This window comes from Balaenoptera borealis (assembly GCF_965194805.1).
Source record: "Balaenoptera borealis genome assembly, chromosome: 17".
Lineage (NCBI taxonomy): Eukaryota > Metazoa > Chordata > Mammalia > Artiodactyla > Balaenopteridae > Balaenoptera > Balaenoptera borealis.
The window spans coordinates 71,775,655-71,801,599 of NC_138876.1; the positions used below are offsets into that span (position 1 = coordinate 71,775,655).

At 38.3% G+C, this 25,945-nt stretch overlaps 2 long non-coding RNA genes across 2 annotated transcripts in view; one reads left to right on the top strand and one right to left on the bottom strand.

Annotated features, from left to right (window-relative positions):
* LOC309615376 overlaps nt 1–25,945 on the top strand; it is a 515,886-nt gene that overhangs the window by 480,854 nt on the left and 9,087 nt on the right. The gene's annotated exons all lie outside the window — the stretch shown is intronic.
* Nucleotides 1,711–13,406, bottom strand: LOC309615373. The gene is made up of 2 exons (XR_014236780.1): nt 7,475–13,406; nt 1,711–7,150 (listed from the first exon to the last, which is right to left on the bottom strand). It is a non-coding gene; the product is annotated as an uncharacterized lncRNA (long non-coding RNA).

Consider the following 25,945-nt stretch of genomic DNA (forward strand, 5'->3'; position numbering starts at 1 on the left):
TGCTCTGTCTAGCATTCTCTCCACCTTGCTCCCTCCACTCTGTTTCCCTTCTTCCACAGCCAGGTGCTCAACGGCCTTTAAATTTCAACCAAACACTCCCCTCTCTCAAATCCTCCTGCATTCTACCAAAGTATTCATTTCTCCTCTGGGCCTCCAAAGTATTTATTCATTACTTTTGTCCTCTTTGCATAAAAAAGAATAGCTATAGTACCTCTGTGATGGAGGCATGAGGGCTCAGAAGAGAGAGGCTCAAAGAGCTTCTATCATCGAATTGCAAAGGAAGACACTATGCTTAATTGTGAACTTGAAGCAACTAAAGATGGCGAGAATAAGAGTTTTCTGCAGTTTGGCATAAAGTCCTGATTGCTTCCTTCTTAAAGACATTTCCAGTGCTTTCTGCTCACATGGAGAATAGGAAACAGAAGCTTAAATTTCATCTCTGAATCTAGGAAACACCTGTAACCCCAAACCCACATTATACTAGAAGGGAAACCAGATGGAAGAATGATAAATGACTTAGCAGAACACAGGGAGGTCAAATCTAAGTGCCTGCAGAGGTGATACTGGCCAGAAGCAAGCCAGTTTGACTCACAGGATCCCAGTATGGCTCAGAAAGCAGAGACACCAGCACCCTGAAAGGTGAGGATGTTAATAAGAAGTGTTAATAAGAAGAAGATCATTGAGAAGTTGGTAAAAGGAAACATTGAGTTGTCACGTCTTCATTCCTACCTCTCTCAGCCTGGTGACCATCCCTCTGGAGAAATTTGAACTAGAGAGGATACTAACAAAGAGATTGGTCAGGTGAACAAGAGTAAAACCAGGATTTTAAGCAAAAGTCTGCATATTAAAGCTCAAGAGCCCTGCCAGCACCCTCCCTTTGCCCATTCTAAACGTGAGCATCCAGGTTTTTACCTTCTGGTAGGGGACTGGAAGATTCTTCCGTGGAGAAACTGACCAGACGCACCAGAGGAAAGTCCTTTAGCTATTGACATAGGGGGTCCACAATGAGAAAGCATGCTGGCCATACCCCTACACCAGGGTTTCTTAATTAAGCACTACTGACATTTTCGACAAGATAATTCTTTGTTGGGGGAGCAGGAGTAGAGGGGACACTGCTGTCAAATGTCCCTAGGTGGTGGGGCAGGTGGTATAGAGAACTACAGACTGACAATGATGCTTATCAGTCTGCAAGCCACTCCCTACACAGAGTTTCTAATCTACTTTCTGGTGTGTCACCAGTTCTTTGAGCATAGCCTCTGACACAAAAGATAGAGACCAAAAGAAATCATAAACTGTAATTAATATCCCCAGAGAGATAAAGGAAGATGTTTCATTTTTAAACAAGAAAAGTATGTTATATAAAAGGAACAGAGAGGGCTTCCCTGGTGGCGCAGTGGTTGAGAATCTGCCTGCCAATGCAGGGGACACGGGTTCGAGCCCTGGTCTGGGAAGATCCCACATGCCGCGGAGCAACTAGTCCCGTGAGCCACAACTGCTGAGCTTGCGCGTCTGGAGCCTGTGCTCCGCAACAAGAGAGGCCGCGATAGTGAGAGGCCCGTGCACCGCGATGAAGAGTGGCCCCCGCTTCCCGCAACTAGAGAAAGCCCTCGTGCAGAAATGAAGACCCAACACAGCCATAAATTAATTAATTAATTAATTAATTTTAAAAAAAAACAGAGAATAAGAACTCTTGTTTTGTTTTGTTTGGGGTTTTCTTGGCCGTGCTGCGCAGCCTGCAGGATCCTAGTTCCCTGACCAGGGACTGAACCCGGGCCCTCAGCAGTGAAAGCGCAGAGTCCCAACCACGGGACCGCCAGAGAGTTCCCAGAATAAACTCGTGAAAATAAAAATATCATAAAAAATTTTTTAAATTTGATAGAAGTGTTAGAAGGAAAAGTTAAACAAATCTCAACAAAAGTAAAACAAGCAGACAAAGCTTGAACATAAAACATAAGAATATTAGAGTACCAGTCCTAGAAGACTGGTACCACATCGAACTAATAAGTGTTCCAGGAGGAAAAGAGGAAAACTAAGTGGGGAAAGTTACCAAATAATTTGAGAAAATTGTCCAAAACTGAAGGACAAGAACTTCCAGATATTAGTGGCTAAATGCCTAGTAAAATAGATTTTAAGAAAATACCCATATCAACTTCACTATATTGAATTGTAGGGGGAAAAAAAGAAGATCCTAAAAGCTTCCAGAGAGAGGAAAAAACACAGACATACAAAAGACTGTGAATCAGAATGGCATCAAACTTTTCCGTAGCAACGTTAAAATTAGAAGACAATGGATCAATGCATTTAAAAATCTTTTGGTAAATGATTTGTATCCCTGGATTTTATACCCAATCAAATTATCAGTCAAGATGTTTAGGGTAAGTATGGCACAGAAAGATTAGTCATAGATTAAAAGAAAAACTAGGAAAATTAAGGAAAGTTGATTATCAACTGGAAAAATAGAAAAGGTAATCATAGTACATTTTTCTGATTCAGCATTGAATATTTTCATAGTCAAAGCAGGAAAACATTGAATATAGAATAAGCAAAACAAAAACAAAGCTAAACTAAACTGAAAGCCCCTGTGTTGTACAAAATCAAGAGGATGGAGAGTGGAGAGGAAAAGGGTGTGAGAAAGATAAAAATTCTCATCTGCCACAGAAAAAAAAAATAACAGAGGACCTCCATTTCTGGTAATATGGTGGTTATATGCTGAAAACAATTGAGAGTCCTGGATAAAAGGTAAAACATCATCTTTTTAAGAGCATTAGTGAGCTGATAAAAGAAGAGAAGAATTCTCAGGCCAAGTGTTCCTTCTTCATAAGGTTGGGACTTCAAAAGTCTACACCCTCAGAGCACAGGTGAACTGTAAATAAATCTGTACTCTCCTTCCCCCCAGGGACTGTGAGGAGAATCACACAGCAGCATGGGTCTATCCCTCAGAGCCCAGCAGGAAACAGCACAACTCAACTAAGGAATTAAAGAGAATTAATAATTAGTCTATTTATAGAGGTGTGAGCAGGGTTTAGGGAAACCAACAGAAGATGGGGAAGAACCCTGGTGCTAGCAATTGCAGGGAGCTCTTACCACCTCTAGGCATGAACGGTGAGGTTGCCAGAATCCAGAGAAAGTGCCGTTTGAAGAGGGTTGCCAGAGAACACAGCCACTCATAGCCCCCAGCAAGGAGCAAGCCAGGGATCCCACTTTCTTCTCACCCTCTGATGTCCTACAGGTTCTTCTCTGTTCAGGCCTGAGACTTCCACTCTGAGCATTTTTAAGGCAGGTTCTGACCTTCAGTGAAGCAGGGTTCTTTACTTACTGCTCTGAGCCCACATCATACCCTTTCTCATGGACGGCCATACAGCTCACAGAGAAGGCTGTCATTGAAGTCAGCTGTCTCCCAGGTCCAGAATCAAATTCGGTACACTCTTTAACTTCAAGTTTCATCATTCCTTTAGGGAAGTTCCTATCTGAGACATGCTTGTAACATGCAGCTCTTTTGTAGAGAAGAGATTATTGATGTATAGAAATTGAAATTGATCAGCTCTGGTTTTCAGATTTGTCCTTTTACCTAGAATTGCTTTGCTTACTTGCCACCAACTAGTTATCTCTTGCAAAATGATCGTTGGTTGTGATCATTATAACTTATGTAATATATACAGCATCCTATGAAGACATTTTGAATGGCTATTATTTCTTAAGGAACTCACAATGAGAGACATGATTGTGGAAAAACTCAATTGCACTTCAATGTGAGAAATGCTATAATAGAAGCATAGAATGAAGGATCTTCATTTTGATATCATAAGCCCCAAATACTCTATAACTGCTTAGCTGCATAGAGTCTAAGTGTAAAAGATTAAAAAATTTGTTCTTTCAAGATTTTAAAATATCTTTTACCTGTTCTTGTACTTAAAGGGGAGAATCAAAAGAAAAGTTAGTTCTTTCTAATTTGTCCTTTTTTTCTCACTGAAAATGGATAGAGAGGTGATGTAAATGTAAATGTGGTTATAAAAAGTTACAATTATGAATAATTGCTACTGTCAGTTATGGATCCTGATAAATTGCTGGTATATAGAATCATTAAGATAATTGGCAGTGGAACGTTATAAAATCAGATACTCCTTCCCTAGGACATTATTATGGGGAAATAGCATCAGAATAGAGAAAATGAAGCTGATTTTATTTGGGCTTTACTGTCTTTCACTGAGTAATGTCTTCTTCATAAAACTGCATAGTATGGGTCAATTTCTAGAAGGTTTACTTTGATGGGGAAAGGAGAGCAAAACTCTGGGAAAAAGAATGTAAGTCCAGAACCAGAAAGCGTCTTCACATTTTAAAGAGTTGTTTTGTATTTCTCATATCTACATCAAGGCCGAAGAAAATATAAAATGAATTGTGGAGAAGGGCGATGAGGAATATTAGTTATGATCTTGGGAACAGCTGTAGGAATGGAGATTATGGGTCATTTCACTGGGCTTCCCATTTTAAGTCTGGTTTATCTTAGAGATTATATCCGGCCCTCATCTCGAAGAGTCAGTTATCAGTAGAGCATATCTCAGTGGTGCAAGTTGTAGACTGTATCGGGCATTTGTGGTGCCTTGCACACATGCACCAGTTCATCTGATGAGAATTTAAGCTATAGTTTTACTGAGATACTAATTTTATCAAAATTACCAGTTTTGTTTTGTTTTAAAATGACTCTACTGCCAGTGAGGGTGTTGTGAAATAGGTTAATGTTCAGGATTTCAGTTAAAAGATGATGTTACCAGCACAAGTAACAAAAGAAAAAGTAGATAAATTGGACATCATCCACATTAAAATTTTTGTGCCTCAAAAGACACCATCAAGGAAGTGTAAAGACAGCCCACAAATTGAGAGAACATTTTTGCAAATCATATACCTAATAAAGGACTTGTGCCTGGAATATATTAAGAACTCTTACAATTCAATAATAAAAAGACAAATATCTCAATTAAAAATGGGCAAAGGGTCTGAATGGACATTACTCCAAAGAAAATGTTACATGGCAAACAAAGCACTAGAAGAGATGCTCAGCATCATTAGTCATCAGGGAAATGCAAATTCAAACCACAGTGAGCTACTACTTCACACCCTATAATCAAAATGGATGGCTATAAAAAAAAAAAAGACAGCTAATAATACGTGTTGGCAAAGATGTGGAGAAATTGGAACCCTTGTACATTGCTGTTGGAAATGTAAAATGGGGTAGCCACTTTGGAAAACAGCCTGATAGTTTCTCAAAATGCTAAATGTAAACCTAGCAACCCCACTCTCAGATATATACCCAAGTGAAATGAAAACTTATGTTCATGGGAATTCCCTGGCAGTCCAGTGGTTAGGACTCTGCACTTCCACTGCAAGGGGTGAGGGTTCGATCCCTGGACAGGGAACTAAGATCCCACAAGCCATGTGGCAGCACAGCCAAAAATAAAAAAGAAAAGAAAGAAAACTTATGTTCACCCAGAACTAGTACACAAATGTTTAGAGCAGCATTATACAAATAGCCAAAAACATCCATCAATTAATGAATAGATTTTTAAAACTCCTGCATGTCCGTACAATGGAATATTATTCAGCAATAAAAATAAGTGAAATATTAGTAGTAGGTACAAGGTGGATGAACGCAGAAAACATAGTGCTTGGTGAAAGAAGCCAATCCAAAGGACCACATATTGTATGATTCCAAGTATGTGACATGTCCAGAATAGGCAAATCCATAGATACATGAAGTAGATTAGTGATTGCCTAGGGTTGGGGAGGTGGGAGGGAAATAGGAAGTGTTTGCTAATAGGTAGAGGTTTGGGGGAAAGAGGGGATGAAAATGTTCTAAAATTGATTGTAATGATGGAAGCACAACTCTGAATATACTAAAAGCCATTGAACTATAAACTGTAAATAGGTGAGTGGTATGGTATGTGAATTATATATCAATAAAGCTGTGATTTAATAATAGGGTAAACTAAGGTGTGGGGAATATGGGAACTCTCTGCACTATCTTCCCACTTTTTCTACACATCTAAAACTATTCTAAAATAAAACATTTATTTAAAAAATCATGATGTCACCATCCCCAACTATTGCTTAAAATGATGGAGGTCCAGTATGGGGAGATCAGTAAACTGTTGAAGAAATATTGGCTTTGGCGTGTCGGTCAAAGTTCAATCAGAGAGGCAGAACTACTAGGAGATATGAATATATACAAAAGAGGATCGGCTACAGCAGACATTATGTAATTATGAAGCTGCTTAATAAATCTCTGTAAGGCTGTTGTCTCTGCTTCTGATGCTGAAGATTGATGCAGGCAAATTGGAAGGGAAGATTGACATAAGTTTGGGGAAAGCAAATACGAGCTAGAGCCCACAAACATGAGCTGGAGCCCAGGAGGGTGTCCTGAAATTTGTGTCAGGTATTGTTGCTTCTAACCTTGATGGTGTTGGTGTTCTGTAGAAGCCAGTGGAAAGCTGAGCTGACACTCTTTCCCCAACTTGGAGGCAACAAGGTGGTGCAAGCTGATGCCCCATTTTCATCAAAAAAGGTGTGAGTGGGGCTTGTTAAGCTGCGCAAGCAAACTCACCTGTCCCATGATACACCTCAAAAGGAGGCTGCTGCTTTAAAAGAAGATTAAAGACAATCTGGACTCTTAATATAATATCCCAAATGTTCAGGATATAATTGAAAATTACTTGTTATATAAATAACCATGAAAATTATAACTTACATAAGAAAAAACAATAAAAAGATGCCAACACTCTTTATGCAATACTGTTTACTGCATTTGTTTATCCATTCTAGCCCTGTTAGACTCATCTGACAAGGATTTTAAAGCAACCATCATAAAAGTACTTCAAAAAGTAGTTACAAATGCTCCTGAAACACATGAAAATATGGAAAATCTAGCAAAAAAAAGTTATAAAAAACCCAAAAATTTTGAACTGAAAAATACAATTCAGAAATAAAAAGCTCAGTGGATGGGTTCAATAGTAGAGTGATGACAGAGAATGGAGTTAGTACCTTGAAAACAGATTAATAAAATTTATCCTATCTGAAAAAACAGAGAGAAAACAAACTTAAAACAACAACAACAGTATCAGGAACCTATGGTACAATAACAGAAGAGCTAACATTTGGGCTTCCCTGGTGGCGCAGTGGTTGAGAGTCTGCCTGCCAATGCAGGGCACACGGGTTCGAGCCCTGGTCCGGGAAGATCCCACATGCCGCGGAGCAACTGGGCCCGTGAGCCACAATTGCTGAGCCTGCGCGTCTGGAGCCTGTGCTCCGCAACAAGAGAGGCCGCGATAGTGAGAGGCCCGCGCGCTGTGATGAAGAGTGGCCCCCACTTGCCGCAACTGGAGAAGGCCCTCGTGCAGAAACGAAGACCCAACACAGCCATAAATAAATTAAATAAATAAATAAATAAATAATTTAAAAAAAAAAAAAAGAGCTAACATTTGACTCACTGAAATCCCAGAATGAGAGAAAAGAGAAAGTGAGACTAAAATAATATTTGAAAAAAAAGGGCTGAAAATTCTTCCAAAAAATTTTGGGGAAATATAAACCTACAGATTCATGAAGCTGAGAAAGCCCCAAGTAGGATAAAACCAAATACATTGACATCAAGTAAATCATAATTAATCTTCTGAAAACTAAAAACAAAGAAAAAAATCTCGAAAGCAGCCAGAGAGAAATGATGCAGTATTTACAGGGGTACACCAATTCGAATGACAGCAGATTTTGCATCTGAAACCATGGAGGTCAGAAAAAAGTGGCACATTTTTCAAGGCCTGATAGAAAAGAACTGTAAGCCATGAATTTTATATCTGTCAAAAATATCCTTCTGAAATGAAAGGGAAATGAAGACATTCTCAGACAAAGGAAAACTAAAGAATTTCTTTGCTAAAAAAAACCCTACCCTTAAAGAATAGCTATAGGAAGTTTCTGTAAACAGCAAAGGAATGATAGCACAAGAAGGCTTGGAACTTCAGAGAGAAATGAAAGAACATCAGAAGGGATAAAAATGGGGGTAAATATAATAGATTATCCTCATACATTTCTTTTTTTAAAAATTCACTTTATTAAACGATATAATTCAGTGATTTTTAGAATATTCACAAAGTTGTATAATCATCATCACTATCTAAATCCAGATTATTTTCATCACCCCAGAAGAAACCCCTTACCCATTAACAGTCACTCTCTATCCCCAACTCCCACCTCTCAGCTGCTGGCAACCACTAATCTATTGATACTTTCTGTCTCTATGGATTTGCCTATTCCAGGCATTTCATGTCAGTTAGATAATATGATACATGTCCTTTTGTGAATGGCTTCTTTCATGGACCATAATGTTTTCAAAATACAGTCAGCCCTTTGTATCACCAAGTTTCACATCCATGGATTTAACTAACCATGGATTGAAGTTTTAGTCCAACTGTGGACTATTTTACATTCCCACAAGCAATGTAGAGGGTTCTAATTTCTTCACATTCTTGAAAACTCTTGTTATCATCTGACTTTTTGATTACAGCCATCCTAGTTGGGATCTCAACTAGAGATCCCAAACCAAACCCTAGTTGGGTTTTGATTTGCATTTCTCTGATGATTAATGATGTTGAGCATCTTTCCCTTTGCTTGTTGGCCACTTGTGTATCTTCTTTGGAGAAATGTTTGTTTTTGTATATGGTGCAAGGTAAGGGTCCCATTTCATTCTTTTGCATGCGGATATCCAGTTGTCCCAGCACCATTTGTGGAAAAGACTATTTTTCCCCCATTGAAACAATGGGTACCCTTGTTGAAAATCAATTAACCATAAGTATCAGGGTTTATTTCTGGACTCTCAATCTATTCATTGTAATCCTTAAGACTCATGTTTCTCTTAAATCATTTTGATGGTGAAAGTAGAAAGCATAACACTGTCTAATGTGGTGCTCATTTTATTGTAACACTTAGGACAACCATATTTTAAAAGTGGAGAGGATAAAGAAGCTTCAATAGAAGTAAGTTTTCTATACTTCACTCAAATTGGGAAAACATTGATACCAGTAGATTGTGAGAAATTACACGTGTATATGTAATACCTAGAGCAACCACTAAGAAAACTATATAAAGTGATACACTAAAACAAAACAAAACAAAACAAACAGTAAATAAATCAAGATGGAATCTGAGAAATATTCAAGTAACCCACAGGAGGGTAAAAATAGAAACAGTGGAATGAGAAACAGGAAACAGATAAAAAAGAAATTAGAAAATGGTAGACTTATACCCTAACATATAAATAATTACTTTAAATGTAAGTGGCCTGACTATATCACTTTAAGGACAGATTGGCAGAGTGGATTAAAAAACATGATCTGACAATAGGCTGTCTACAAGAAACTCACCTCAAATACAATTACATAAGTAGGTTGGAGATAAAAGGATGGAGAAAGATGCTTATATCATGTAAGCATTATTTTTTTTTAAAAGCAGTAGTGGCTATATTAATATCAAGTAGACTTTGGAGAAAAGAAAATGACTAGAGACAAAGAGAGACATTTTATAATGACAAAAGGATCAATCTACCAGGAAGACATGATGATTCTAAATGTAACAGCACCAAACAACAGAGCATCAAAATACATAAAACAAAGGTATTCCAGTTGTCCTGTACCCACTCCAGGAGAGGGGCTGGCTGGTGGGCTAGAACAACATGTGTAATTACAGTGGGTTTAGGACAAAGTCTTACATGGCTTATCACAGCTGGTATGCAACGAACCAGAAGACAAGAAAAGATACCACACTTAAGAGAGAGCTCCAAGGACCAGAACCAAAGGCACATGTCTAGAGTAGTGGCCACAGGAAGAAAGGCTTTAGAGAAGGGAATCAAAGACTCAGAGAGCTGGGAACATAGAGCATAGAATTGTTGGTTGAAACACACAAGCAGTAGTATGAGGGATTTCTTGCTACAGTTGAACAAGTGCCATGCTCAGACTGCATGTTGCATGAAATGCATGGATACTTTTAAAAGGCCTAGGATAATGAATTGGGAGATTGGGATTGACATATATACACTAATATGTATAAAATAGATAAGTAATAAGAACCTGCTGTATAAAAAAATAAAGTAAAATTCAAAAAAAAAAGGCCTAGGACATCATTAAAACTTGCAGATGAATGAATTATGACCTAAACTTTTCCCAAAATAATAAAAAAAAGTCACTAACATTGATTGAGCACTTACTATTTGTCAGGCGATAGTAACATATATGCATTATCTCGTAATTTTCACAATGGCCCTATAGTATTAGTTTTTGTTTGCTGCTGCAACAAGTTGCCATAACCTCGATGGCTTACAAGGACACAAGTTTATTATCTTCCAGTTTTGTAGGTCAGAAATATGACATGGGTCTCACTGGAATAAATTTAAGGCATTGGCAGGGCTATGTTCCTTCCTGTATATTTTTGGTAGGATCTGTTTTCTTCGCATTTTCAAGCATCTACAAGCTACCCACATTCCTTGGCTTGTGGATCTCTACCCATCTTCAAAGCTGGCAAAGGTAATCCAAGTCCTTCTCACATCATATCAACTCTGACCTCTTCTGCTTCATCCTTTCGCTTATAAGGATACTTGTGATTATATTGGGTCCACCCAGATAATCCAGAATAATCTCCCTATTTTAAGGTCACCTGACTGACAACCGAAGTTCCATCTGCAACCTTAATCCGCCTTTACCATGTAAGGTAACATCATCATATGTTCCAAGCATTAGGATAGGGACATCTTCAGAGGCTATTATTCTGCCTACCATACCTCTGAAGTGGGTTCTATAATTCATAATTTTAACATCTGAAGCAGTGATTTCCAGCCAGGGGTGATGTTCAATGTCTGGAGACATTTTTGATTGTCATGACTGGGGGGAACTTCTACTGTCAACTAGTGAGTAGAGATGCCAAACATTCTACAATGCCTAGAACATTCCCCCACAATAAAGAATTATCAAAATGTCAGTAGAACCAATGTTGAGAAACCCTGGTCTAAAGAAACTGAGAGTCAGAGAGAATAAGTATCTTGACCACAGTCACAGCTAAGTTTCAGAGCCATGATCTGAACCCAGGTCCACCTGACACTTTCCAGCTTTGCCACATGCAGTACTGTGCCATCAGTTGTCCTGTGACAAGCAAAACTTAATGGCCCCTCCATGGGTGTATTCATACACAATGATATGAGGACTTCTTTAGTCTCTTAACTCTGAACATACAAATGTCCAGCTCCAACTAACCGCTGCCTTGGTGATTTGGACAATGCAGTCTTGTTCGGTAGTTGAAGCAGGTGTAGTTGTTTCATGGAAGCGTTCACTGAATATAGTTCACTCAGGCCTTAGAGTAATAAAACCAATATGAGGAGTAGCATGCTCTCTCAGTGCTACAGGTAGGAAAGGAATTGGTCCTATAAGATGAAATATCATGTCAGTCTTTTGCTTCTTTTTACCCATCTCCCTAGTTTGTGTTGCTTCACTTACCAGAATGTCAGTTGCTGACAACATTCAGAAATGTGTGTTTCTATGAGGATGGATAAATACCAGAGTCTGTGCATTCTCAGTACACACTAAGTGTGAACCTTGGAAAGTCCTGTCCCAGCATATTTATATAGATGAACCATGTATGAAAGTAACGCATGACATTTATCATCCAGCATGTGAAGAAAGTATTGCTTTAGCATAATGCAACAAAAATTAGATTGTCAGTCACAGATTTTTTAAATGATAACATATTTAGCTGTTTTCAGTAATCACGTCATTAACAACCCGTTGCATCTGAACATTAACATTGCATAAGCCATTACATCATTAAACACTGAAAATAATTATAGCAAGATTATTATTTTCTATAGCCACATGTTCCCTGAAGCTCCAAGAATTCATTTGAACATAATTATGGCATCTCAACTGTACAAATATCAGCATGAACTTAAAAGACTTCAATTAGAGAACACCTTTAGCTTTCATTGGGTAAACAGTTACCTTCCAACATCAATAACAGCAATTTACGTAATTACATATTTGTGTACAGGGTTTAGTTGGTCTAAATTATTTAACAGTTTGAATCAATTTTACTGCCTTATAGAGGTTCAAACTCAGACTATCACAGTGCCACCAAAAAAGAAAATAACATCAGCTAAATGTAACATGACATATATGTGAAGGAAGATCTTTAAGAAGATCTTTAAGAAGTGGTCACTAATGATCTAAGGCTCCATAAAAATCAGTCACCCTCTGCTTACCCTGAGTTGTACTGATTAGAAAATTAATCCATTTTCCAAGAAGCTCCAAGAAGCTAGTGATTTTCTCAAGGTCACCCAGCTCCCAAAATCAGATCTAAGACCAAGTCTCAGGTCTTCCAATTCCAAGCTACTTAAAATAACAGATCACATCTTCCTCATTCCTGTTCCGCCCTGAGGGGCTTGCTTAGTGTCTGGCACAGAGTCAGGTATCTGCTGGATTGAATTCTCAGTCTAATACTCCATTTACTCACCACACAAATGTCTTGTTTTATGTTCAGAGCTGATATTCAGCTATATTCCCAGGCTATTGATCCCACCTCTGGACTGGCCAGTAATCCAAGAACTAAATGGAATTTATTGACCTTCTGGACCCTGCAGGGTTACGGTCAGTATCCATTCTGATTGTCAGGTGTCCCTGCCATAACTACTGTGAAAGGCTATGAACATAACCCTGGTTTATATCTAACAAACTTCAAACTTGACTTTAAGTAAGTTACCTAACCTCTCCTCTCATCTTAAAATGAGGGTGAAAAGAATAATGGCTCTATTCTTAGGATCGTAAGGATTATATGAGATCATTTGCTTAAGGTACTTAACACAGTGCTTGGCATACAGTAAATTCTTAATAAATGTTAGCTGTCATTAGCTTGCTAGCAAAAAATTAGTTTCTTAAAATGAAAGAAGCCAGTACACAGCTATTTAAGATGCTCAAAATGCCCAGATTCAATATTCAAGATTCAATACATTTCACATTTTAAATGATTTTTTATGTAATAAGAGTAAGAATAATTATAACTGTAGAATTACACTTGGGTAGAACCTTTACTAAATAACGTTTACAAAGTGCTTTCTTATGCATTATTGAATTTATACCATGAACTAAAAAATAGTGGCTAGCCTTAGAGATCCTGTTAAAGATAACTTCATCTTAGTCAGAAGGGGAGTTATATATGATTTTAATTTGAGGAACACTAAAGAAAGCTTAATGCACAATATATTTCTCCAATCCAAATGCCACAGTGTCTGAATTCCATTACTGTAGTAAAGATAATAGCTTTATTTTTGCCAGCTCCTCCTTTAAAACGCCATTACTTCTTGAACTGCTGATAGCTCAGGCCATATATATATATATATATATATATATATATATACATACATTTTTTTTAGGTTTTTATCATATATATATATATATATATATATATATATATATATATTTTTTTTTTAGGTTTTTATCATGCCTACTGCCCAAAATGACTCTGGACTTCTTAACACAATGTAAAACAGGACAATTAGGAATAAGAACAGAAGTCATTTAAAAAGAGCAGAAAAGTACAGAATGCCAAACTTTGAAGAGTTAAAGTTGGGCACTGAATTTATTTTAATATCTTGGAAACTGTGGCAAAAGTTGGAAGCATCTTGTGTAACATGATCTACGTTTTCTGACCCAAAAAACAAACAAACAAAACACCAAACACATTTGTCTGCAAACACAAGTAGTACCAGAAAGATTGCCACCACTTCTCTAGCTTGAGTGTGAATCTCTTAGAATTGACTCCTCATCTTAAGGGCAAGAGGTCAAGTGTGGAATTTAGACCCTTCTCCTCTAGTTAGGATTCTCCTGTCACGGTTGAATGAAAATCTGCCTGCCTTTGTCTGGTTAACTTTTGCCCTTCCTATGCATGTCATATAAAAACACAAGATTGACCAAAGTTAGTCTCAGCTATTAAAATAAAAGAAAATGTATTACAATTAATTTAACATGTATAAATTTATTATTTATCATCCATCACACTGAAGTATAAGATAAATTCTAAGTAGAGTACAAATAATGATTATAGCAATACCATGTGTATAAAACTTTACAGTGTACAAAAATGTTTTCACAGACATTATTGATATGCATTGATTAATTCAACAAATATTTATTGAAAATTAATTATGTGTTAGGTATTTGTGCCCGGAGAGAATAGTATAAAATATAAACATGGTTCTTGCCTTCTCAGAACCCACAGTTTAGTGGAGGAAGTTATACCTTGAAGAAATTACTGACCAAGTAATTAAAAAATTACATTTGTGTTAAGTACCATGACAGAGGGTCTCCAACAGGGGAGCCAGACCTAGACTAGGGCACTGGGGAGAGTTTCCCTGAGGAAGTGAAAGGAAGGTTGAGACCTGAAGAATGAGTGAATCAACGTTAGCAAAGAAGAGTGTGAGCAGTAGAAGCCAAGGAAATAGCTGTGCAACAGGCCTGAGTTTGGAAGGGGTGCAGCCTATTCTAGGCAGTGGTGAGAGAACACCGGGGTGGCTGGGCATCCTGACCCCAGAGACAAGTCACATAAGAAGAGAGAGAATAGGCAGGGAGGCTCGGGCTCACATCACGCTGGTTTTGCAGACTACCATCTTCTGAGAATGTGGTCATAGGACCTCATAAATGAATACATACTGGTGGACAGTGCACGGCAAAGCCAGGCAGTAATGCATGGGTGGGTTCCACGTGGTTTCATTTAGTCACATTAAGGAAAGTTGAATGCCCCATATCAATCCAGCTGGCTACAAACTACAGTAGCTAACAGCTGTAGAAGAGTTAACTTGGCTCTCTAAGTATCTAAATGACTTCAGAGAGTCGGTCAGGGTATTGGCGGTTAACAGTCAAGCTTTCTCACCTTAATTCCAATTCTGACTCACGGCTTTATGACTGTGGGCAAACCTTTAGCTACTCTGAGCTTCAGCGTTTTTGTTTACAGAATGGAGATAATTTTTGCCTCACCTGGTTATTGTGAGGATTAACAAAGGAAAGGACTGTGCAGTGATAAAAATAAATGCTCAATGTTTATAGTTTTATGATTCTGACTCATGCCATGTTTTCCTTAGTGAAAGTCTTAAGTAATATTTTATTATAGAAGGTTTTAGAATGCCCTCTTTCATATGCTTAAAAGATAGCTTGGTGTAATAGAAAAAGCTTTGGCGTTGGAAACACCTGAAGTCAAATGCCAGTCTTGGCATTTCCTAGCTGGATGACAATGGGAAGATTGAGCCTCAGTTTTTTCATCTGCTAATTGGGGGCAATAGATTATACCTCTGTTGTTATTGTAGGTATTCAATGATATAGCATTGGTGATTCTCATACTATAGTGCCTATTACATAGCAAATCTGCAGTAAATGTCTGTGCCCTACTTCTAGCTCTCTTTCTCCAAGGAGAAAAATATTTCTGTGTTGCATTTAAGAAAGCAGGGTAGACTGGTGCTTCACAGACATCAAATATGCATAGGAAACACTTGGGGATTTGCTAAAATGCAGATTCTGATTTGGTAGGTCTAGGATGATACCCAAGATTAGGCATTTCTAACAAGTTCCCAGGTCATGCTGTCCCAGCTGGTCCACAGGTCACAGTTTAAGTATCAAGGCTCTAGATGATCTTCCTAGTTTACTAATATCATCAAACTGCTGTCCACATCAGAATAAGTTAGCTAATATTGGGATGTATCTTAGTAGGCTTCCATGCTTCCTGGAAAAAAATTTCGGGCTTCTTATTGTTTGATTTCATTTACATTTCTTGATCCAGAAATAAGAAACATATGCCTAGAAAATCTAGGTGAGATAGAAAAATCTAATAAGAATCATTTTTAATATAGAGGTTTGATGATCACTCATTTGAGGGTCTCTCAGGCACGCTAAGAAAAACTAAAGATGAGCCAAAGCATGCCCATTGCAAGCAAAAACAAAGTTTGTCTTGCTTTTCAACTAAAACAGTGATTATGGAAGCCAAGAAATTACTCTAAATATGGCAGAGAAGGCAACAAAGGATAAAATTCTTCTTTTGTTTTTATTGTGGTAAAATACACGTAACCTAAAATTTACCATTTCCATCATTTTTAAGTATAAATTCACTGGCGTTAAGTACGTTCACATTGCTGTGCAACCGTTCACCATTATTTATCTCCAGAACTTTTTCATCATCCCAAACAGAAACTCTGTACTCATTAAATAGTAATTCCCCATGCTCCCTCTCTTAGCCCCGATAACCACTATTTTACTTTCTGACTCCATAATTTTGACTCTTTGGGGCTCCTCCCACAAGTGGAGGCATACTATATTTATCCTTTTGTGTCTGGCTTATTTCACTTAGCATAAAGTCTTTAAGGTTCATGCATGTTGTAGCATGTATCACAATTTTATTTCTTTTTAAAGCTGAACAACATCCCAATTGTCTGTATGTATTTGCCACATTTTGTGTATTCCATTCACCTATTGATGAACTTTGGAGTTGTTTCTACTTTTTGGCTATTGTGTATAATGTTGCTATGAGCACTGATATACAAATATCTTTTTAAGTCCCAGCTTTCAATTCTTATGGGTATATGCCCAGAATGGGATTTCTGGGTCGTATAGTAATTCTATTTCTAATTTTTTGAGGAACCACCATACTGTTTTCCACATAGGCTGCACCATTTTACATTTCCATCAGGATTGCCTGTCTCTTCTGAAAAGAATAAAAATCATGTTTTTCAATAAGGAATCATTTTTTAAAAGATGCCATGGGGGAACTTTCCTGGTGGTGCAGTGGTTAAGAATCCGCCTGCCAATGCAGGGGACACAGGTTCGAGCCCTGGTTCGGGAAGATCCCACATGCCACGGGGCAACTAAGCCCATGCGCCACAACTACTGAGCCTGCGCTCTAGAGCCCACGTGCCACAACTACTGAAGCCTACGCGCCTAGAGCCCGTGCTCTGCAACAAGAGAAGCCACCACAATGAGAAGCCCACACACCATGATGAAGAGTAGCCCTCTCTCGCCACAACTAGAGAAAGCCCGTGTGCAGCAATGAAAACCCAACGCAGCCAAAAAAAAAAAAAAAAAAGATGCCATGTGATGGCAACTCCCTCCTAAAATGCACTACCTTTTAGGGCCTCTGATGAGACAAATGAGCCGACTTTGCTGACTTTCCTTACTTATTATTTACCACATATTTTCCCCAGAACTTTATTTTCTTTTTGTTTCTCCTGGTTCTTCAAAGGACCTCCTTTAGACAGGGAAGATAGTGTGCTGTAGCAGAAAGAACAAGGCATTTTGAGTGGTGTATCAGAAAGAACAGGGATTTGGGGCTGTAAGATCTGGGTTCTAATCCTGACTCTGCCCCATACTGGGTGTGTGACTTTAAATAAGTCACTAAGCCACTCTAAATCATTTTCCTCAAGTGTAAACTAGGAACAATAGAAATGCCTTCCCCATTGATGTGGAGGCCAAATGAGGCATGTCACTGATTTTCATGGAAGAAAGTGAACCCCAAGGCAACACCTCCCAACCAACACACACACACACACACACACACACACACACACACACACACAGAGTAAACTTCAACAGAGCAACTCCACTTTTATTTTACCTATTAGTTTTCCCTGTGAGACTGATTTGAAGAAACAGCTCTAACAGAAATTGAAAACCGTTGAAATATGTGGACCTTTCTCTCTCATTTTTTTCTTTTTAAGTAGTTTTAACTGTTTTTGCTCTCTCCTGGCCATCTTCATACATGCAGGTCTCTTCTCTAGTGGAGAGAAAGTGAAACAAGGCAACTCTTCTTTTAACCCCTTCCACTCCTCCCAGATAATTTACTATTTTTCTACTTTCTTCATTGCTAAATTCTTATAAGGAGTGACCCTACTTTCTGCTTCTATTTTCTCTCCACTACTCTCCTTTTACTCTCTTATTATGTGAATTCCGGCCCGAGGATTCCATTGCAACTAGGCACTTAAGCTCAACTTCTCACTAAATTCCATCCCCATTCTCTTAGCAGCTCTTGAAACAGTTTACTCCCCGCTCTCTTCCTCGAAACCCCTTTCTTCCTGGTGTTCAGAGATGCGGTGAGATTCTGGCGTACCCCCTCTTTCCCCGGCAGCTGCTTCCTGGACTCCTCCCGTCCCAGGACAGTGGTGGCCCCTGAGGGTCAGCTGTCAGCCCTGTGCTCCTGGCCCCCCAAGCCCTCCCTCAGAAATCTTGTCCAGCTTCACAGCATCAGCTGTCGCACTATGAAGACCCAAGGTGTAACTAGGACCACTCCTCAGCTCCAGTTCCCTGGCTTCAGTGACCTGCTGGACTTTTCATTTCACATGTCTGGCCCTGACAATTGCTGATTAAACCATTTACCTAGACCCCAAATGCCTCCCGCTCCAGACTTCCTGTTTATGTTACGGCATCGGCAGTCTCGCTGTTCTGAGAGTTTACATCACCCTCATGCTTGCTGATTCCTTGTCCTCGTCCCTCTCCTCCCATGTCTGATCCGCCACAAGCTTCCACTGACTCTTACCCCTCAACGCTTCAGAAACCTCTTCCTCCTCCTTCACCCCTTCCTCTGGCGTTCGAGTCCAGACCCTTTAACAGGACCATGGCAGTCGTCTGCAAAGACGACTTATCTTCAGAGTCCGTCTTCCATCAGCTTCTCCCGTGCACCATTTCTTTACTTTTGTCAATCTCTTATTCAAAACCTTTCATTTCTCCCTTTCACCTCTAAGACACAATTCAAACTTCTTAATCTGGCATGCTGTGCCTTCTACAACCCGACCTCAACTTACTTTTCTCAACCTATTTTCTGTCTCCCTTACTTTAAGTTGTATCTTACTTTAGTCAAATATATGACCTCACTGACTCCAGTTCCAAGAAGTGAGAGTTCTAAGAAGAGAGAGTGCTATAAGTTTATTTTAAATAAAAGGCCCAACACTGGTCTAGTTGGCTACCGTCTAGGAGTCAGGGTCATGCTCAGGTTTGCCTTCTCTGAGTATGGATAGAGGAGTTTTCTACCTTCGAAGTACAGGCAAGGAGAAAATTATTGCTAGTACTGAGAAAATGCTAAGCCAGTGCCAGCACCAAGAAAAGGGTGGGGGCAGGCTTTACCCGCTCCCCCTGACCCACCCTAATTGTCATACATCTTCCTGTAATATGTGTGGACATAAATGATCACTTGGAGCTTCCTCAATCTTTTGCAAATATAGTCTCTGGTCCCCTCCCCCACTGCGACAGGCTGCAGCCCAGAAGCCCCTGCCTTCTGAGATATCCGAGACCAGTCACTGAAGATCTGTACGGGGATGGTTCCTTTGTTGGACATTTGACTTGGCCAAAATGACGGCTAAATTAAGTTTATTTGCATATTTTGTTTTGAGGCTACAAAATATGATAATTGTACTAAAAATATTAGAAACTAAAATTTGATATCCCATACATACAGGATTGGTCCAATATTTTGCTCTCTTGACTCTCTGATCAATTATTAGGACGAATAACAGACCCTACTGCGTATACGAAGCCAGAAGGACACTAGTCATGACAACTCACTTTTATTTACCTCTTTACTAAGATATTTTGGATTCTATGTTATCCTAAATAAAAGCTCATGTCAAGTTTATTCATGTCATAGAATAAATATTAAACTTTAGCATAAATATGAAGAACTATTTTAAGAGAATGGAGGAAATGTAGTGACTCCAATGAACAGGTGAAGAACTTGATATTGAAATGAATTTGTCAACGAAGTAAGAAAGAACATGGAAGTGTCTTCACATTGTGTAAGAGATAGAAATTCTGTTATCTAAAGAGATGTTGTAGAGCAACTAAGTTACAGTCTTTTTTTTTTTTATAGCTTTATTGAGATAATTCATATACCATAAAATTTACCCATTTAAAGTTTATAGTTCAGTGGTTTTTAGTATATTCACAGAGTTGTGCAACCATTACAAGAATCTAATTATAAAACATTTTTGTGGGTTAAAAGAAGCCTGACAACCTAGCCCCTGACAACCATTAATCTACTTTCTGTCTCTGATATGCCTGTTCTGGACATTTCACATGCATGGAATCATACAATATGTTTTCAAGGTTCATCCATGTTATAGCTCATGTCAGTATCTTGTTTCTTTTTATGGTTGAATAATACTCTGTTGTGTGGATATGCCACGTTCTGTTTGTCCAGTTGATGGATATATAGGTTGTTTCTACTTCTTGGCAATAATTAACAATGCTGCTGAGAACATTTATTTTGGTGTGGACATATGTTTTCATTTCTCTTGTTTGTATACCTAGTTGTAGAATTGCTGGGTCATATTCTAACACATTATATGCTATATGATATACATACATATATATAAAGAATATATTAAACACTATATCTAAAATATATTAAATATATTAACTTTATGTTTAATATTTTTAGGAACTGCTAAATTATTTTTCAAAGTGGCTGCACCGTATTACATTCCCATCAGCAGTATACTAGGTTTCCAGTTTCTCTTCATTCTTGCCAACACTTATTGCCTGTATTTTTCGTTTTAAGTATCCTAATGAGTTTAAAGTAGTATCTCATTGTGGTTTTGAATCATTCTTATTTTTAGCAAGAGGATGCAAGTCTTGAGTCTCGTGCTTTGTTTCCCAGCTAGTCATGGGCAAAATCTGATCTATAGAGCTGTGTTGTCTTAGAGAAAGGTAAGAGAAAATATCTAACAATTGTCAGTTTTAGTTACTAGAAGGTAGCGATTTAGGAAAGGAAACGGGGAAAGACTATTACCTTTTTTCTTTATGTTCATCTATTGTTAAAATGAGCATTTTACGTATATGTTTTGCTTTAATAATTAAAACAAAACTATAAGAAAACAAAATGAGAAAATCCGTGTCTTCTGATTTCCAGTTCTGTAGTTAATCCTTTGGGGGTTTGGGTTAAAATCTTTTTGTGTATAACGATTACCTATATATGTATATAAGTTATATAATATTGATATTAGATAATACATTTAATAATAGACGTATATAAAAACTTACTTAAAATACTGGCAGGGTCAAACTTGGCCAAATAGAATCTGAGTATTCTGTGGCAAGTGTTACACAATGGCTAATGATTTGCTGGAATGTTTGAATAAAAGTGTTACACTATCAGTATTTTCAGATTATGGAGCATTTGCCTGGAAGAAATTTGTTTTTTTGTGAGTAAAATGCAGTAGAGGTATAATGGTTCATATTCTCCTCACAATCCTTGAACAGTTTAATAAACAGAAAAGGCTTTTGACTTGATAAGCGCCAAGTTGTGCCATTTGGCAGATTTGCGGCCATGCTTCTGGGGACTGATTTTTCTGATCTGGTGTAACAGTCTACAGAAAGTCATTCATACTGGCTTAGCAGTTCACAAACCTCTACTGAGTCATTCTTCCAACACAAGGAACACAATAGATTTAACTAATTACAAATACTTAATGGCAATAAAACCAACATGTAGATTAAATGTAGTTCCTCAAGTGGATAAAATTTATGAAATTTTTTTAAAAATGAAGCTTAATGCAACTTCTGTATATCCTCTCAAAACTTTTTTGATAAAATATTTTTTTTTTCCTGAAGTCTTGGCCCAGAGGCCAGTGACCTTGGTAACTGTTTTTGTTGTTTGTTTTTTTAAAATATTTATTTATTTATTTGGTTGCACCGGGTCTTAGTTGTGGCTTGCAAACTCTTAGTTGTGGCATGCGTGTGGGATCTAGTTCCCTGACCCCGGATCGAACCTGGACTCCCTGCGTTGGGAGTGCGGAGTCCCATCCACTGCACCACCAGGGAAGTCCCCGATATAATATTTTTATACATCCATGTTGCATTAGGATGTGTGGAAAACATGACAGATGCAACTGTTTCCCGTCATTGGATTTTCTAAATGCTTTGTTGTGCTCCATCACAGTTTGAGCAAAACTGTCTTGTAGTTCTTTTAGCAGAGCTCAAGCAAAAGAGAGAGAAAAGCAGACAGGGCAGGATCTTAACAGAGTCTCAATCCAGTTATTATCATTAATCAACTACATACTGCCTGTAAGATTTACGCTGGAGAATGAAAACCTGATAATAAACACTCCAGAAAAAAGGATCTAACTCCAGAATGAAAGGATAAAAATTCAAGCAGCAGCGGAAGTAGAAGACAGTTTCTTTGTGCTTTCCCTGCAATACCATTACCCTTTCATTATGAAGGTCGGTCAATTGGAAACCAAGAGTGAATAGCACTTTTGAGGGCTTTGGGTACATGTTTGGGATAGATAGGATCAGAAACTCCCAGATCTCAAAAAGATAACAAGGAATGCAAATTCCAGACACAAGAATCTACCACCAACAATGTGCCTTTGCTTGCCCCGGAAATTCAGACCTTTGGAATGAAGAGCAAGAATTAACTAATCATCCTAATAAGAATTTATAGAGGCAGCACCAAGAAAACTGGTTCTAAGACACTGTAATAATCTATAGCTTGACATGTCACTGACACTTAGTTACACTTTCTGAGGAGCTGAATTTGTACATACACTTGAAATGAAAAGTAGGCTCCCCTGGACAGAACCCTGCTTCAGTAGGTAGGAAAGACAATTCAATTCAATAATCCACTGAGTACCTTATGTATATGTTTTGGGCTTGTGTTGTTTAGAGAAAATTCCTCTAATATAAATGGAAGAATTCATAAAAAATTCTGGTGACAAAAACACCCTCAAAAGTAAGTTTTTAAAAAAATGTTTAACATTAATATTCCTCCAGTGCTAAGCAACTAATAGTGTATTTTGGAATAGGAGAGAAGAAGTGAAGCTCAAAAAATACAGTAAAAATTTAAATATAGAAGCAAGTCACATACTTTCCCTTATGTAATCTCATCTAAACCTATGACCATCATATCCACCAAGAGAAAATATGTTTTTATTTTAAAAAAAAAGATACGTCTTGCTCCTTGCCTAGCTTATAGCACCTTGATTATTTTTATTTTTACTATTTTTCTTACTAACTTCATTTTTTATTTGATTAGCTCATTGTGTCAGATGCCAGGGATCAGCTTGACTTAGATCATCTCATTTCATTCAGAGGCAGATTCAGGTTTTGTACAGATGCAAGCTTACATAATTGGGGGCCCTTCTTTAAATAAAAGAATACAAAATTATGGGGCTTCCCTGGTGGTCCAGCAGTTAAGACTCCACACTCCCAATGCAGGGGGCCCAGGTTTGATCCCTGGTCAGGGAACTAGATCCCACATGCCGCATCTAAAGATCACACGTGCTGCATCTAAAGATCACACGTGCCACAACTAAGACCCGGCGCAGCCAAATAAATAAATAAATATTAAAAAAAAATAAAGTTATCTGTTTAAAAAAAAAAAGAATACAAAATTATGAATGCAAAATGAGGTTAAAAATTAGAATGATAATACAAATTACAATAAGTTAAAAACATTCTAATGCTGACAAATAAGCATTAATAATGCAAACTTCAGGAAAATTACATGATATTTTTATTAATTAACTCCTGACATACCATTATATTACCTTTCTTATACATTTTTTTGGTTTAATGCACTTCGGTAGCTTCTTTATACAACAGCTATTTTGTAATATCATCTTCTATAAAGAGAATAGAAAAGTAATTCAGTCTTTCTTGTGGTATAGTTGATCAAAATTTGTTTTACATATTGAGACTTGGGATGCATAAATCATCACAACCTCATACACAGACATACTTGCTATTTTTCGTACTGCTGCAAGTTTGTGGCCTAAAATCAAAAGAATTTTGATCAATTCTATTTCACACAATTCTCATCACAAAAGAAAGACATATATGGTGTGTTGATAATTGTACATTACATCATCATATGTATTCCAACTGGAAAGCCATGGTTATGCCTAGGCTTCTATGCAAACTGAATCCTCTACTCACAGTTTTATACATCTGATGATTGGAAGAATTTTCCACACACTAGCTTAGGACATTTCAAACACATTTCTCCACCACTTGCCTGCACAATCCTGGTAAGAGGTGTGATAGGACCCATTCATGTTGTATAAACCCGGCTTTGCCCCTTTATGTCATGGCGCCAGGTAGCTCAGCATAATGGGAGTTACAAGTTTTCCTGGAAGCTATTCCTTCACCAGGACACCTAGCTGTAACTTAACTTACCACAGAAATGACTGCAAACCACATAAAGATGCCCTATGAGACCTAAACTAACAGTACCACCAACTTAACTTCCACTTACCAGGATCCCATAATGTCCACAGCCACTCCAGCACACCTAACACAAGGACAAACACTACAGGGGGCAAGTCAAAGGGGCGAGAGAGTACTGTTAACTGAGGGTGGCTTAAATATCTTCATTTTACAAATTTTGCAAAAACATATGGCACGTGAACACATTGCTTAGGCCTTTCCCAAAGCCTTGGAAAGACCGGTGTAAAAAGAGGACCTGAAGCTTCAGCATCCCCCGCTTTAACCCATCTGCTCCTGATCCCATCTTTTTTTTTTTTTTTAAATAAATAAATTTATTTATTTATTTTTGGCTGCGTTGGGTCTTCGTTGCTGCGCACGGGCTTTCTCTAGTTGCAGTGAGTGGGGGCCACTCTTCGTTGTGGTGCGTGGGCTTCTCGTTGTCGTGGCTTCTCTTGTTGCGGAGCATGGGCTCTAGGCGTGTGGGCTCAGTAGTTGTGGCACATGGGCTCAGTAGTTGTGGCTCGTGGACTCTAGAGCACAGGCTCAGTACTTGTGGCTCACGGGCCTAGTTGCTCCGCGGCATGTGGCATCTTCCCATACCAGGGCTCGAACCTGTGTCCCCTGCATTGGCAGGTGGATTCTTAACCACTGTGCCACCAGGGAAGCCCTCCTGATCCCATCTTATCTCACTTCTGGAATGCTCACCCGGCGAGGCACACATGGAGAAGCACATACATCTCTACACAGAAATAAATCATGATTTAAAAGAAGTAAGTCTGCTTCTCCAGAAGAAAGAAGTTCACTTCCTATTATAGCGAATAAACTTGACAACTAACTGAAGCCATATTTCTCTGAGACTTCAGGAATTTTCAGTAGAATTTTCTAGGGACGATGAAGGGAAATTACCTAGTTGAGAGAATAAGGAACAAATACCATGGAAATGAAGCCCAGGCGCAATCAGGGAGAATCCTCTGAGTGCCAGCTCAGCCAGCCTGCCTGGACCGCTAGCCCATGGCTGTTACCACAGGTGTGAGCCAGGCAGGGCACCACGTAGGGCCTGGAAGAAAGGAGGCCCCACTAGGGGAAATGGGAAACATCAAAGAGGAACTGGGCTATCTCCAGAGTTAATGACTGGGGCAGATTTTACCAGGTGCCCTAAAAGAAATCTAGACGCAGAATCCGAGGCCATCCCAGCAGGTCAGCACAACTGAAAGGAAAACCAGCAGTGTTGAGAAAAGCGTTTTAGCTCCCTACAAAAAACTTTCCTTCCAGATTAGATCAAGACTTATTTGTACCTGAAAGCAGAAGTGATTAGATGATTTCAGATGATTTCTGACAGCATTCGTCATCAATCTATGATATCATATGAAAAAAGGATGAAAATTTATTCTCAGGGGAGGATGAATGACAGACGTGTGGATTTGAAAACTATTCTTTTAATGCTCTATAAATCTTATAGGCTCTTTAAGCCTTTCAATATTTAAGATGTTATAATTTTCCCATTTGAGAAAACAGAAAAGAAGCAGTGAGATGATTTTAAATGTGCCTTGAAAATACCATAGAAAAATCACTGAAATGTTATTCTCTAATGTATTTTCTTTAGGTTCTTTCAATTAATTTTTCCATTTCTATTTGAATAGGAATATGACAGAATTTTCACAAGTATGATTAAGTAATATGTAAAATCTGAATTCCTA